General features: G+C 43.0%; 1 protein-coding gene across 1 annotated transcript in view; it reads right to left on the bottom strand.

The window, feature by feature from the left end:
* The window catches only part of LOC105568501, a 133,818-nt gene extending 121,662 nt beyond the window's left edge, over positions 1–12,156 (bottom strand). The window contains exon 1 of the mRNA XM_012024210.1: positions 11,693–12,156. The gene's annotated coding sequence lies outside the window, so the exon portion shown is untranslated. The remainder of the gene's footprint in view (positions 1–11,692) is intronic.
* Between the last annotated feature and the right edge of the window lie 2,303 nt (positions 12,157–14,459).

Raw genomic sequence — 14,459 nt, forward strand, 5'->3', positions numbered from 1 at the left:
TCGAGAGAGCCGTGAGCTTTCAAGAGTAATGCGGCGGACATTCCAAGTACCAGATGGTGCGGATTTGACTTTATCTCGTTTAGAATCCGTCGACGGGAACACGCCCATCTTAATCAAGTAGAGAAAAAGCGGTCGAAAACAATTAATAATATAGTTTTATAGACAGTAATGCTTGTCGAAAAAATAATTATGTGATATTCCATCGCAAATTCAAGAAACACGATACTTTCAATTATGTTATAGCTGATTCAAACGTGGGAAATTTACGTGCGATATTAAATTATTCATATTAGTGTAAATTCTGTTTTTAAAATAATCTCTGAAATCCCTCCCCGCACATTCGTCGATTTTAAAAGATTATATAAATTTTATTTCAAAAGAAGAAAACACTGCATAAAGGATGAATTATTTCATCTTAAAATCGTAAATGATATACTTTTTGATACGCTTTTCATAAAATACTGCAGCATTATACAAAATACTGCCCGAAGCAAAATATCAAAACTTGGATATATAGTCGTTTTATGTGAAACATGTATTCCATAAATATATAAATTCATATTTCCCTACAAACTTTCCATCTACAGTGTTTTAACGAATTTTTCTCGCGCATTTCAAGGCGCAAACGATGTTCAACAATATGAGTAATTCTCTTCGTTTGCGAAATTCTCGTTGGAATCGCACGCAGTAAAAGAGACCACATAATCTTTTTGTTAGGCATGGGAATTGCGAACGCGCATCTCAGGTTTTCAATACGGTCGTTTCTCAACTGCGGAGCCCCGATTGAGCTACGGACGCAAAACCTCCGTTTAAACACGGACTTATTAAAGAGAGAGTTTCAACGGAATCGTTCTTATTCACTCGACGATTCATTCATCACGCTACCGACGTGCAAACGTGCAATGGTAAGAAATTGCTGGATTCTTTCTGATCTTTAAACTAAAAACGATAATCGACGCGAACGGTTAAACAGATTTTCTCTTTTGCTCTTTACAATTTCAATGTTTTGCGAGTCGTGGTTTCTCATTACGCTTCACTCGTTTGAAAAATTCGGCGCGATAATATAATAGAAAGCATCCCAAAATTATTTCAAAATATTGTAAATTTCGTTCAACTCCAAGTACGTATAGCGTATCGGGAACTTTTCTTCATGAAAATATGTATACTATATTGAAACAATGTGGAGAATAAATTAAACAAAAACCTTCCGCTTGTTTTCACGTACAGATATGTTTTGCAATATTCAAAACCGAGGGATAAACCGCTCAGGGCATTGTGGTGTACAACAGACTCGCGGCATTACCGGGCATTAGTTTGGGCCTCGCTGGGGTATTTCGCAGATAAAACAAGATAAATAAGATAACATAAGAAAATAAGCTAAAGTAATGCCCACTGGGCATTAGTAGGCATTGGTGTACCTGATTTTGGTCAGCGGTTTACCCCTCGCTGAAAACGTAACAAATGTCTATCTGTAAAATTTTATGATACACGTAATACACGTTTTGAATTTGCAATAAAGCGTGCCGATTCGCCGAGGCTTAATTAGCAAAGAAACTGCAGGATAGGTAAACTCCTAATAGGTAAACATTTTTCCAACCGATGTAGCAGACGTTAATACAAAATGGAGTGACGCAAGATCGACGGTACTCGGAGCGGAGGAATTTCTCTCCAGTCCCAGTTGGATTTCTATCTCTTCCTGCGACACAATACCACCCTCCGGAATCCCTCTCAACGACGTTCGATCGAACGTCACCCGATATCCCATGACACTGTCTACGCCTACTAGGTAGCTATAAGCGTCGCCGTTCTTCCGAGGCACGCGCGTACACCACGTAACGTGCGGCGTACAATATAGCGGATACGCAACACGTATTCTCGGTAACGTGAGGTGAGGCACGCGATAGACGAGCGTAGGAACGAGAGTTTAAGAAACAGGTCGGGACGTAAAAGGCGCATAAAAGGTGACAAATCGCGCGAGCCGCGAGTGAAATACAGCGGGATCGGCCGGCCAACGTAACTGCGTATTTATTGCCATAAGGCCACGGATTTTGCCACGGCCGGGGCGATATCGATGGCAGCAGATTAATTTAATGGCGCGAGGCGGCCTCGCGTAGCCCGGTAATTACCGTCGTCGCCGGATAAACGAGGTAGTGCTCGTTCGTTCGCCCGCTCTCGCGGCATTTCGAACCTCGGCTGATAATCGGTACCAATGCCCGTATAATATATGACGGAACCGCCGAAAATCGCGTACCCTTTCGAGGAATATCTCTTACTTTATATCGCGGCTTAAATAATTACGAGGGCATTGCACGCACGCAACCGAATGAAGTAGCATTTAAAATATCAATTTGGTTTAAGCCACGTTAATTTCACGTTGCCAATTAGCCGCTGACTGGACAACGCGTGTGTATCGCCATCCGCGGAGTCGGCCGAAATTGCGCACAAATAATTTTCGGCACAACAATAACTCTTAATTTGCGGATAATTACAACGGGCGATGAATCTATTACGGGGAAATATCTGTCACATAGAAAAACAATTTCATTATTTAAACAATTGCGCCGTACACAATTTGTTGACATTTAAATTATTGTACCCGCGATAAATTCGATTCGGCGACTTTAACAACGAGCATCGAGAGTTAAGGAGGATCGAGGCTAAAAACACGTTCGCGATCTCCGACAAAAACAAAGATATAAAAAAAAAACAGGATTAAGACGGAAAAATGTCTTAATTGCGATCGTTGCCGAATTCGATCGTGCGTCCTTGATTTTGCAATGAGCAGTCCTCGGCCGCGAAATTACGGAGGAAGCATGGTTTATTGGCCGGCTCGGCAATTAAATTGCAGTTTATATTGAACCAGTCTGGGAAATCCATGAAGGGTCGTTGCCGTCAGAGAGAGAGAGAGAGAGTGCAGCGAGGAGAATCGGGCAAACCTCTGCAAACGCGACGGGCGATCCATCGTTTGCAATTAAATCAAACCAAATTACGCGCAGGAAAATGAATAATTATCGAAGATATAAGAGACACGAGTTTGCGAGAGGCCAATATATACACCGTCAGGGTGTTCGCAGCGACTTCCTGCAGATCAACCGGCGAAATTGAACCGCCTGGACTGAGGTGCGAATGCACCTTCTTAAGTTTTATCCAAAGCAATTTCGTACGATTTCGCGAGGAAACGATTCCGCATGATTTTTATGTTCACGTGTCGCGGAGAGAACGCGATTAAAAACGACTGACGTTTACAAAGCTGGAAATAAATACTGAAATGATAAACTCTCATTTAATTCTTTTCACGGGTGAAATTCATATCGATATCGCGAAACGAAACACATTGATACTGCGGAATAAAGCTTCACCCGTTAATCACTTTATACACTTATTTTGACCCTACGCCGTGATTATCCAAAATTAAATTTGTTATTGAGTTGTAACAGGTTTTTCCCAGATTCCCGATTCTTTCCTTCTTTCAGAAAAGTTTTCAACAATCTCACCGTTGGTTATTACAAAATTGTCTTTCGCGTTAACGACGGCAGTCATTACCGGCGTGATTCGGCGCCGACACGCCCCGACAGCTGCAGAGAGCGGCGATCCCCCGGACTAGATCTTGCGATGAGAACCGGAAAAACCGAACGCCCGAACGGCAAATAACTCATTTTTATTAGGAGGGAGAAAAAATCGACTCGTCTTGCGCCTCGCATCCAAGCGTTCCATTACCGATCCGTTCGTTTATTATTCGTTGCTCGTTTCGGCACGGGTCAGTTGCGTTACGCGGCATATTAACGCACGTGTAACATGATTCGAGTTATTTCGCCCGTCGACCGACCGAAATCCGGATTGACTGCACGCAGGATCGGGCGCGCGACGGATATAATTAGAACGTGTAAAAAAATATACACACCGGTAAACCGATAATATGACGGATGGCGTATCGCCGACGTGCCGCGTACTCTCCGATGATCCATCGGATCCATCTCGATATTTGACTTTTCATTACGGAGATACGAGAATATATGCGCGCGTGTACGTGTGTAGCACCGTTCATAAATTACTTACGTAAATAACATGTGACAAAGACAGCCGTTAGTCCATTATACTTTTTCATATTTAAACTCGCGTGTGATACGAAAAGCGAGTCGTTCGATTAAACCTTCAATACGTTTTCCGTTAAGACTGAAAATCTCACATTTTGCAATTCTACAAATGTAAACTTTATAAAACTTGCCGAACGCTCAAATATTAAAATCGGCTTTAAATTTTACAACACGTGCGTATCACATTTCTTTTAAATATAAACGAATAAAAATTGTATAGATCTTTTTTTTTCATGGTGTAACTCTTTGTATTCCTTTCGTGTATTCGCACGCCCGAATTTACGTGAATGACAGTGTGCACTGCATGAAATGTAATTAAAAACGGACAAACATTACATTATTGGAATGTGATATTATTAAAAATTACAATAACGATATGAGACACGAGCGATAATATTATTTTTAACATGCTGTATGCCAGCGAGTTTTATTATTATAATTTCAGGAAAATATTCCCTGCAAGGAAAACAAACGTTACGATATCATTTCCGTCACGATAACAAATCTACCGAGCAACGAATAATCGAACTGTACAAATTTACATAATACAAATTGAAAAATAATCACCGTGATAAAGACGCGTTTATTCAGTCAAGTAAAATAAATATTTCAGAAACGAGAACTCGTTATAATCACGTGAATCGTCGAAAAAAAAATCGGATTTTGCGCGATGTGAAAAGGAAGGAATGAAAGACCGCAGTTGGAGAATGTTTCTCCACAAAGATGCATTAAGAGATCAAAAGGGGTAAGATGCAAAGATGGGATCATAGGACGGGCAAAACGCAAAGAAAAATCCACCGTACTCGTGACCGGAGCCCGAAATTTTACGAGCGTCCATGAACCCGATACGAAAGCTGAATAGGTCGCGCGAGATGCTGGAGATGCACCAGACGCGGGACAAATTGGACAGCTGTCGGAATGAACACACGCCGGGATCGCACTTCGTCAAAAATTTCCGGCAAAGTAATCATCCACGGAAAACCCGAAGACTTTAATTCAGATGCGCAGCTGCAAGAAAATAGCGGGAGGAAAAGATTTTAGAGACGAGTTACGATATTAGAGGAAAGAATTGTAATTTTGTATTCAGAATATTTCGACTTTGCCTCTCTTCCAATTTTCCCGCAGCTTTTTCGATCAATTTTATTAGAACTGTCGAATTCACGACGCCGCGTAGTTTCATTTCTTTTTCTTTTTATTAAAGATGCCAGGTGTGATCAAGAAAGCACTGACGCTGTTAATTACCGCTGGCGACATTGACGAATTCTGATTAGTTCTTTCTCTTTTTCTTTCAAAATAAATCTGTAATCCTATGCCAACGTTCTGATATTTCAACGTCAGTCATGTTGATAACTAACAATTGAAATTGACACAGGGTAAAACCGCATATAGACAAATTCCGCTGAAACTCGTATACGGCTTAGTCAACCATCGGCCAGCCCTGCCAGCCAAAGTCAATAGGTAATATTGCCTGTTTAGAGCGAGCCAGCCGGCCGTGGAGAATGCTCCTCGTTCAAAATGAAACGCTACGCCACCCTCTACACGCATTTCCGTTCCTCTTTCAGTCGCCGCGTCCATTTGCGACACGCAAATTTTACGCCGCTAATTATGGCAAATATGTGAATATGGCAAAGTAATAGCGTTGATTCTTACACCTAATAAAATTAATCCGCTAGAGAAAATAGTTAAAGAATCGCCGATTGTTTTTATTCGTATCTAATCGATACTTTTTTTTGCCGAAGACATAATTCTGCGAATAATACGTTTGCATACCAATTTAGCATAACGTCCCGTTACTTTCGATCAATTTAATTACGTCTTAGTTGCGAATACGTAAAAATTACAGAGATCAAAATGTAATATGAACCTTCGTAAACAAATTTCAAAGAAAAACTACATAGAATAACAATCCTGAAGACGTTGGTAAAATTTTACCATGGATTATGGCGATGCGCATGATTATATTTTATCGCCTATAAATATTGTTACAAGTGTATAAAATACCCGACCGATGATCCAACTATTTTATTAAATTTTATAACATTAATGCATTTCTATAAAATTGCTAAAAAGGAAACGATAAGCTCGATCACTTATCTAATCATCTACCATCATTGACGAGTCTCTTAAATTTATCCCTCTTTAATGTTCTCTTTAAAAAAGTTTTTAATATAAATATACATACATGCACATATTTCCTCTTGGACTTAAATTTACCCGTAAAAGTCCACACACATACGTTACATCTTGCCGCTCGCACAAAACCCACTTCTTATGAGATACACCATGTAAAGTTGCTTCTACGGTGGAAAATATCGCTTAAGTGCGCGCGGCTTAAGTAACGTACTGCATTTTTTAGTGGCGCATCTCGACCGAGTTTTTTAAGCGCGGGCAACGTTTCTTAAAAGCGCCCATTGTTAACGGGGTTAAACATTAATCCCGGCTGCGGGGTTAGGCGCTCAATTGGAAAATTTCTCGGCGCGGCGGAAAGTCGCGGACAGAGGACCGTCCTCTGTTTCCCGTCGCCTCATCTCGGAGGGCTTCTCGCCGCCACTCGACGGATGGAACTTGTTCGGGGGGAGGGAGGGGGGGGGGGACAAGTGATTCGTCTCTTTCTCGCGCCTCTCTCCCCGTGCTCGCGTGACACACGGTCTCGCTTTCAACACACAGCCTCTCCAAAACGAAGTCCGCGAAAACCGGGAGGGAGGCGTGCGCGCGCGAAGGAGCGTCTCGCTGAAATTAGAGTAGGACCTCCCCTGGATCTCTCGAGAGCCCTGGTTCAGCGCACTCATCAACGATGCGACCTCTTCAATTTTCCCCAGCTTCCCTCCGCTCCGTGATTTCGCCCGGCCACCCCTCACCCGTCGCGCCCGTCACCCTGCGTTCGTTTCCTCTATTCTTGCCTATCGATTATCGTCGCGATACGCTGCTCCAAATGCGCCTCCGCGATTAAGTAACTAATTGCCGGTACGCCCCGCAGAGCCGATAGCAGTCCCGCAATCTTCAATAAGCCATCTCGCGCTGTACACAGATAGCGATAAGTTACGTCGCGCCGAATATTGCCCGTGATAAACCCACGTGCATTGTACCAGGTTACGTAGGTACGAGAATATTTTGCCGCGCGTTACACAGAGAGCAATATATTATACTTCGGAATCAAGTAATCCGGTCTCTCGCGAATGCTGCTCGTGATTAGATATTGTTTCACACATAGTCCGCATTGCTGTGTCTTGCTTCGGTACAAGTGCCGCGGTGCGCTACGCTATGCGGGATATTACGTGCAATACGGTACCGAACGTAACGGATCGTGTTACGCGCAATTTAAGTAGTTTGTTGCAAATTACGCTCGTATATTTTCTATTAAATCTAACTCCCCTGATTACATCGCGTAACCGAATATATTTTGAAAGGCGATACGATAGCGCGCGAATACCGCGAATATTCTTATTAAATAGTTTTCGAGTACGCATCTTCGCTCCGAGCTAACCCGCCCGAACCGCACAGTTTACCGTAAGTTCTCGGCGAGCATCCCTCGGTACAATGGACCGCTTTCAAAAGAAATCGACGCGACGTCCCGCACATACCTGGTGGCGAGCGATAAATTATATCTAAATATCTTGCGATCGACCATTTTGTTTCGGGTATATACAATTTAACACCCTGTTCTCTCCGCAATAAAATTTTCACAAAATCAATATAAAAAAATGTCTGCTAAATTAAAAAATACTTTTACCATCATAAAAAAAACACAATAGCCGGCCGGCGTGAAATGTATTTCGTAACAAATTACTTCGATAACCGATATTGCTTCGAGTGAAAACCGCGACGAAATTATCCACAGTGGAACGGTTTCCATGATTTTCGCGCCGGCATAATTTACGAAATAAAATAAAAAAACAAATACCCGCGCCCTTCTCTAAATAAACACTGCGATCGGCCGCCTCCCTCGAGCGCACTATTATACTCCAAATTATCCTCGCTCGCTGCGAGCGCGCAATCCGCGCGCGGTGGAGCGACTTCGGAATACGTTCCGCGCGCATCGCGGGCGCGGATCGACGGAGCGGAAATGGGAGCGCAATTAATAGAAACGCGAGCTGGAAATATTCCGGTTGATATGAATTCCTCGTTACACCGCGCATTAATTCTTGCCGCTTCTCTTTCGGAGAAGGAGAGGCAGCTGAGAGACGTCACGAGAGGACGGAGCCGGGCTGCCGCACTCCACTCGCGAGCGAGTGACTGGGCTCTCCAAGATGTTGACGTTTAAGCGCCTACTTCAAGAGGTGGTCTTCTTCAACGGAATCGTGTCGCGTTCTCCAACCTACCAGCGGAAGCTGCGCGCCCGGGCCGCAGCGATCCTTTCAGTCTAATCTACAATGTGTTTTTCGCGACGAGAAACATTCTATTTTATACAGGCAAGTCGATACGCTTAAGCCTGATATATGCTTTCTGCATATAAAAACATTATATTTTATATAAACAAATCAAAACGCTTAAAAAATTTGTCACTCCACGATTATACGATGTATAATAAACAATTTATCAACTTGCACAAATTTTATAAACGTATTTATCGACTACAAACAGAATGTTTCTAGACACAGAGAGCACAGTGTAGATTAGGTTTTAAAGCCCGATCTACAATGTGTTCTTTGCGCCTAGAAACATTTTATTTTATAGCCATTAAACACGTTTAAAAAATTTATGCGAGTTATTAACTGTATATTATACATTGCACAATTCGTGCATTGTCGACCATTTTTTTTAGCATATCGATGTGCCTGTATAAAATAGAACGTTTTTCGTTGCGAAAAACACATTGTAGATTGAACTTAAAAAATTTATCGACAATGCCCGATTCTGCGATGTAGAATACACAGTTTGTCACCTCGCACAAATTTTTTAAACGTTTATTGGCTATAAAATAAAACATTTCTAAACGCAAAGAGCACGTTGTAGATTAGGTTTTAAAGCCCGATCTGCAATGCGTTCTTTACGTCTAGAAACATTTTATTTTATAGCCAATAACCACGTTCGAAAAATTGGTGCGTTCTAATAAACTGTATATTATACAATGCACATCCGTGCATTGTCGACAAATTTTTTTAGCATATTGATTTGTCTGTATAAAATAGAATGTTTCTCGTTGCGAAAAACACATTGTAAATTAGATTTAAAAATTTATCGACACTGCACGATAGTGCAATGTAGAATACACAGTTTATCACCTCGCACAAATTTTTTAAACGTTTTTTAACTATAAAATAGAACGTTTCTAGACGCAAATAGCACATTGTAGATTAGGTTTTAAAGCCCGATCTACAATATGTTCTTTACATCTAGAAACATTTTATAGCCAATAAACACGTTCAAAAAATGGATGTGTCCTGATAAACTGTAGGGGAACCCGGGGCATAACGGAACGGCGGGGCATAATGGGATATGATCTATAACTTTTTACAGAAGTGCTGTTATGTATTGAAATATTTTGCAATTATTGCTATTAGATGATCCTTATCGCATGCTGTTATCAGTTGTCATGTTATTTTTAACTAAAAAATGCTATAAATTTTTTAATGCGTTCGCTGCACTCTCCGTGACTCGCTTATAATTTCGTTGATAGATCAGCATGAGGTAACAATGATAAAATTCTATTTTTTATTACCATAAGTAATTTTACACTATTAAACAATCTCTTCTAGTCACTTTAGTAAAGTATTTCTGCACAGATATTGATTATCAATGATATTTTGTATTTATTTAGTGTAAAGGTACATTGGGGGCATAACGGGACATTAGGCCGTGGGGCATAATGGTACAATATGTAACCTCTCCTTATTAATTGACTCGTAAGTGTTAAGTTAACAGAGCATGTCTCAACAAAAAATTGAAAATTAACAGCAACATTGAAAGGAACAATGAGCAACAATGAGGATATTACACATATTTGCACCTACTGTTCTGAAAATGTTTCATGTAGATGTGATAATAAGTGCTATCAATAAATAATTATTATTATTAAAATGCAATACTACATTAGTATATTTATTGCGTATTTAAAAAATCATTTTTAATAAATTTTAAACATTAATATATAAGAAATATATCAGTTTTGTGAGGAGTCCCATTATGCCCCGCATAAAATGATAATCAGATTAAGTCATGATCTCAATAAAATAAAAATTTCGTCCTTTTAAACTATTCTTTCACAGTAAAACCATTTTTTTTCTTATAGTAGACATTTCAAAGAAAATTTTCGTAAAAAAATAATTCATTTATGTATTTTCATTTTGTTTAAAATTAATTTTAACCTTAGCGTTCCCGTTATGCCCCGGGTTCCCCTATATATTATACAGTTATATTATATATTATACTATTATATTATTAAATATTATACTATTATTACATTATACACTAATTTTTTGAGCATATCGATTTGTCTGCATAAAACACAATGTTTCTCGTTGCGAAAAACACATTGTAGATTGGACTTAAAAAATTTGTCGATAATGCACGATTGTACGATGTGGAATATACAGTTTATCAACTCGCACAAATTTTTGAAACGTTTATTGGCTATAAAATAGAACGTTTCCAGACGCAAAGAGCACATTGTAGATCGGGCTTTCGTCGAGCAGCGGCACCGCGTTCTCCGCACGTTTTCGCGACATTTCCGCGGGATGATTATGTTCGCGGTAGATTAAAATAATTTTTATCTCGATTCTAATCCCACCATTTATTTCGATAACGTTTTAATTTTGTATATCAAGCAATTATCGTTGCGCCGTGACAGTTTACGCGAATCACATCCGCAAAGCACAAATTTAATTAACTCCTTTGTAAGAAATGACTGAGTTTCCCCGTGTAAAAAATACGCGAGCCGCGAGAAGCGCGGCTAATGCGCGTCCACTTTTTATTATTATTATTATTAATCGAGCAAATCCGCTCTTCTTTTGACGGTGGTGTTTTCAATAATAAATTTTCAACAGAATTTAATACGCTTAATACAAAAAGTATTCATCAACGATAGAAATAAACAGGATAAATCGGAGTTCGCCATTTGCGTTATTAATATCTAGGAATATCTATTTTATTTGCACGCTATCTATTTACACGACAAATACACGTACGTCGCATAAATCCGAATATTACGGTCTTGCTATTATAGCAATTACGGTAACTCCGCACACATAATTGTACCGTGCAACGCGGGCTGCGTTGAACACCAACCCCCTCCCCTCCCCTCCAAGAATCATCGGGGAAAAAAAAACAGATATTCCAATATCGTTAACGTGATTACGGGACGAAAAAATTGCCTAGTGACATAACCAAAATCGAATTGCGTCACGCGATATTGAAGTAAGCGACAGTTTATCGAGTTTTGTACAAAAAAAAAAGTAACCCGCTGCGTAACGGTCGCGACGATCGCTGCGTCATTCGAAATTGGACGGCGAGAGGATGCCGTTTGTCGCGTAACGTTGTCGGAATCATAGAATTTGACGGCAGGAATTGAATCGGGACACGCAGAGAGAGAGAGAAGGACAGCGGGCTTACTTTCGCAAAGCCGGAACGTAGCGTCGCACGGACGCGAGTGCTGGACTTACCGGGACTGGGCGGACCGGACGTCGTGGCGAGAGTGGAGCTCCTTAGCGACGTCCACGGCGCGGCGCCTTATGATCGACGATCGGCTGGTCCTCCACCTTCCGCGGCGGCATCCTCGTCATCCCAGGAAGACGCATCGCTGGATCGCCACTCGGCCGCACTCCGTTTGCACTTTGCACACTCCGCGGCGGGTTTCGCGATCGCGGGGGATCGCGCGCGCGCCCGAGCGCGGGGAATTCGAATCTCAAGCGGGACGGGAGAGCGACTCGCCACCGCGCGGCGCCGAAGTAATTCCGCGGGAGTCCGCGCGAGAGAGGCGAGCGGGCGGCTTCTCAACGCGCTTATGGCCGCCGACACGCGGGTCGCCCGATCGCCCGGCGATTAGAGAGAGCGAGAGAGATCGCCGTTGCGACGACGCGGGATACAATTCGGCGGAGATCGAACGCACACGCGGACCACCCCGAGTTCTCATGGAAAAGAGCGAAATCGTTCTTCCCGCGGCTCGAGCGACGACGGCCCGGCTCTCCTCCGCGTCGGGCGCGCAGTCACTGCAACGTGGCGCGCGTCGCGAACACTCCAGGCGAATCACTCCGGATCGTTCCCTTCGACTCGGCTGACGAACGTCGCGGGCGCACTCGTGGATTCGCGAACAAACGGATATCGCCGCCGTGAAGCGACCGCGAGACTCGAGCGCGCAGTGCCGCGCGCTGATCTCGGTTTCGCGGGCTTCCCCCACTCCTCCGCCCTGGCCGAGTCGGTGCGAGAACACACACGCGAGATACGCGCGTCCCGGCGGCTGCGCGAGCACTGCCTCGCGCGCGGTTCCCGCTCGGATCTCCCCACCCCGCTCCGACTCCCACTCCCACCACCCGCCGCGGGAGCGAGAGCGCGTATTCGTCTCTCTCGCCCCGCGGGGCTCGCGTACGGCGCGTAACCGTCTCCGTTTCCCGCGGCTTCCCTCTTTCCCTCGCGCGGGAGCCTATCGTGTGCGCGCGTCCCCGCGACGCTCCGGGACGCCAGCCAGCCCGCCTTCGCGACGCTGCACCACTGCGAACGAGATACCCCGAGACACGCGTTTATTCGGAAGCGGTCACTCGCGTACGAAATACGAGTCGCGTCGCACGCCGGGAGAAAAATCGCGAAACCGTTTATTCGAGAAACGAGCCTGCGCTGCACTGCGCTGCGCCGCGACGCCGTTGCGCTCGTCGCGCCGTGCGTCTGTCGGGAACAGTACGAGAGACTTGGCAATTCGCAGCCAACTTCACGCCGACGCGTAAACTTTCCGCGACTCCCTTGGGTATGTATTATGGAACTTTTCGGAAGGGATTCCGATCGGAATTGCGTAGGTATGTCTTACATTTCTGTTCTATTTCGCAGGGAGAACGGAAGAGTTGGCTTCCGCAGCATCGTCGAACGGTAGACCAATTGCCCAATACCGCAATTAGCCGGAAGATACATTCGCGTCTCCCGATTGTGGAGCGGCACGCGCGCGTCGTTCTCGTAAATCAACGCAAAGATCACGAGCGACGCGGCCGATCGCGTATTAATCGCGCGTCGTCCGCAAAGGGTCGACAAAAATCCGAGATGTACGGTGTACGTACGCGGAATTCCCTCGCGACGGGAAACACGCGCGTAGAAACGCCGGTCTTGCCGAGAATGTGCGCCGCGACGAAACGCACCGCACGACTAATGGCGCATTCAGACTGGACGCGACGAGCGACGAGCGATAATCCAATGGGTCTGCAGTCTGTATGGGAAACCAGTACGTTTTCCCATAAAACTTGTACGCTATCTTTAATTTAAAAAATTTACTTCAGCTCCTGCTTGAAAGGACCTACTTTAATGCTAAATTGGCGAAAGGAGAAATTTCCAACACTATCAGTTTTTAAGTAGGAGTAAATTTTGTACTTGCGCTTCGACCTCTTTTGCTGTCTTAGGTCCTATTGTATAACAGAATTAAAGGTTCAACGTAGGGCCAAAATTTCGACATCTCGAGTTGAAATTTTGGTACTATTTTGACACTTTTAAGGACAATTTACACCTACAGACCAGCAATATCCTACTTTGATGACGTTATATGTTTTACTCCTCCCTTGAATCTTTAATTCTAAAAATTTACTTTAGCACCTTCTTAAAAGGACCTACTTTAATGCTAAATTGGCGAAAGCAGAAATTTTCGACGCTATCAGTTTGAAAGTAGGAGTAAATTTTGTACTTGCAGTTCGACTTCTTTTACTGTCTTAGATCCTACTATACATATAATAGAATTAAAGGTTCAACATAGGGCGAGACAGTACTGTGTTTCTTGAGAACTTAAAGTAGTTTTTATTTTCAGCGTAGGAAAATTGATAACCGACACACAACTGGCAATTTAAATCAGAGACAAATTACTGCGAGAAATATCACCTCAGCCAGGGTTTGAGCCTGGACTTCCCTGCACTCTAGGCGGGCGTCTCACCAATTCGACCACTGAGGTAAAAATTTTTATTCGATTATTATGAAAAATAGTATTTTATTCTTCCGAAACAGGAACTCTGTATCATCGCTAATAGATGTACAAAATAATTAAACGCACACGAGATACATGAGCAATTGTGCGTGTAATAGACAATTAGTTTGGCAAAACGTTGACACACGATTATATTATTCCACAATTATATAATAATCCCTGAAACTTTACAGTCGGAAACTTTACAGATACTTTGCGATCCTCTTTAATAATCAAAAGAAAACACGGGTTGGAGGTTTATTCGGCGCGCTGATATATTT

This window comes from Vollenhovia emeryi, unplaced genomic scaffold, assembly GCF_000949405.1.
Source record: "Vollenhovia emeryi isolate VEMERY1.0 unplaced genomic scaffold, V.emery_V1.0 DF939129.1, whole genome shotgun sequence".
Taxonomy (NCBI): Eukaryota; Metazoa; Arthropoda; class Insecta; order Hymenoptera; family Formicidae; genus Vollenhovia; species Vollenhovia emeryi.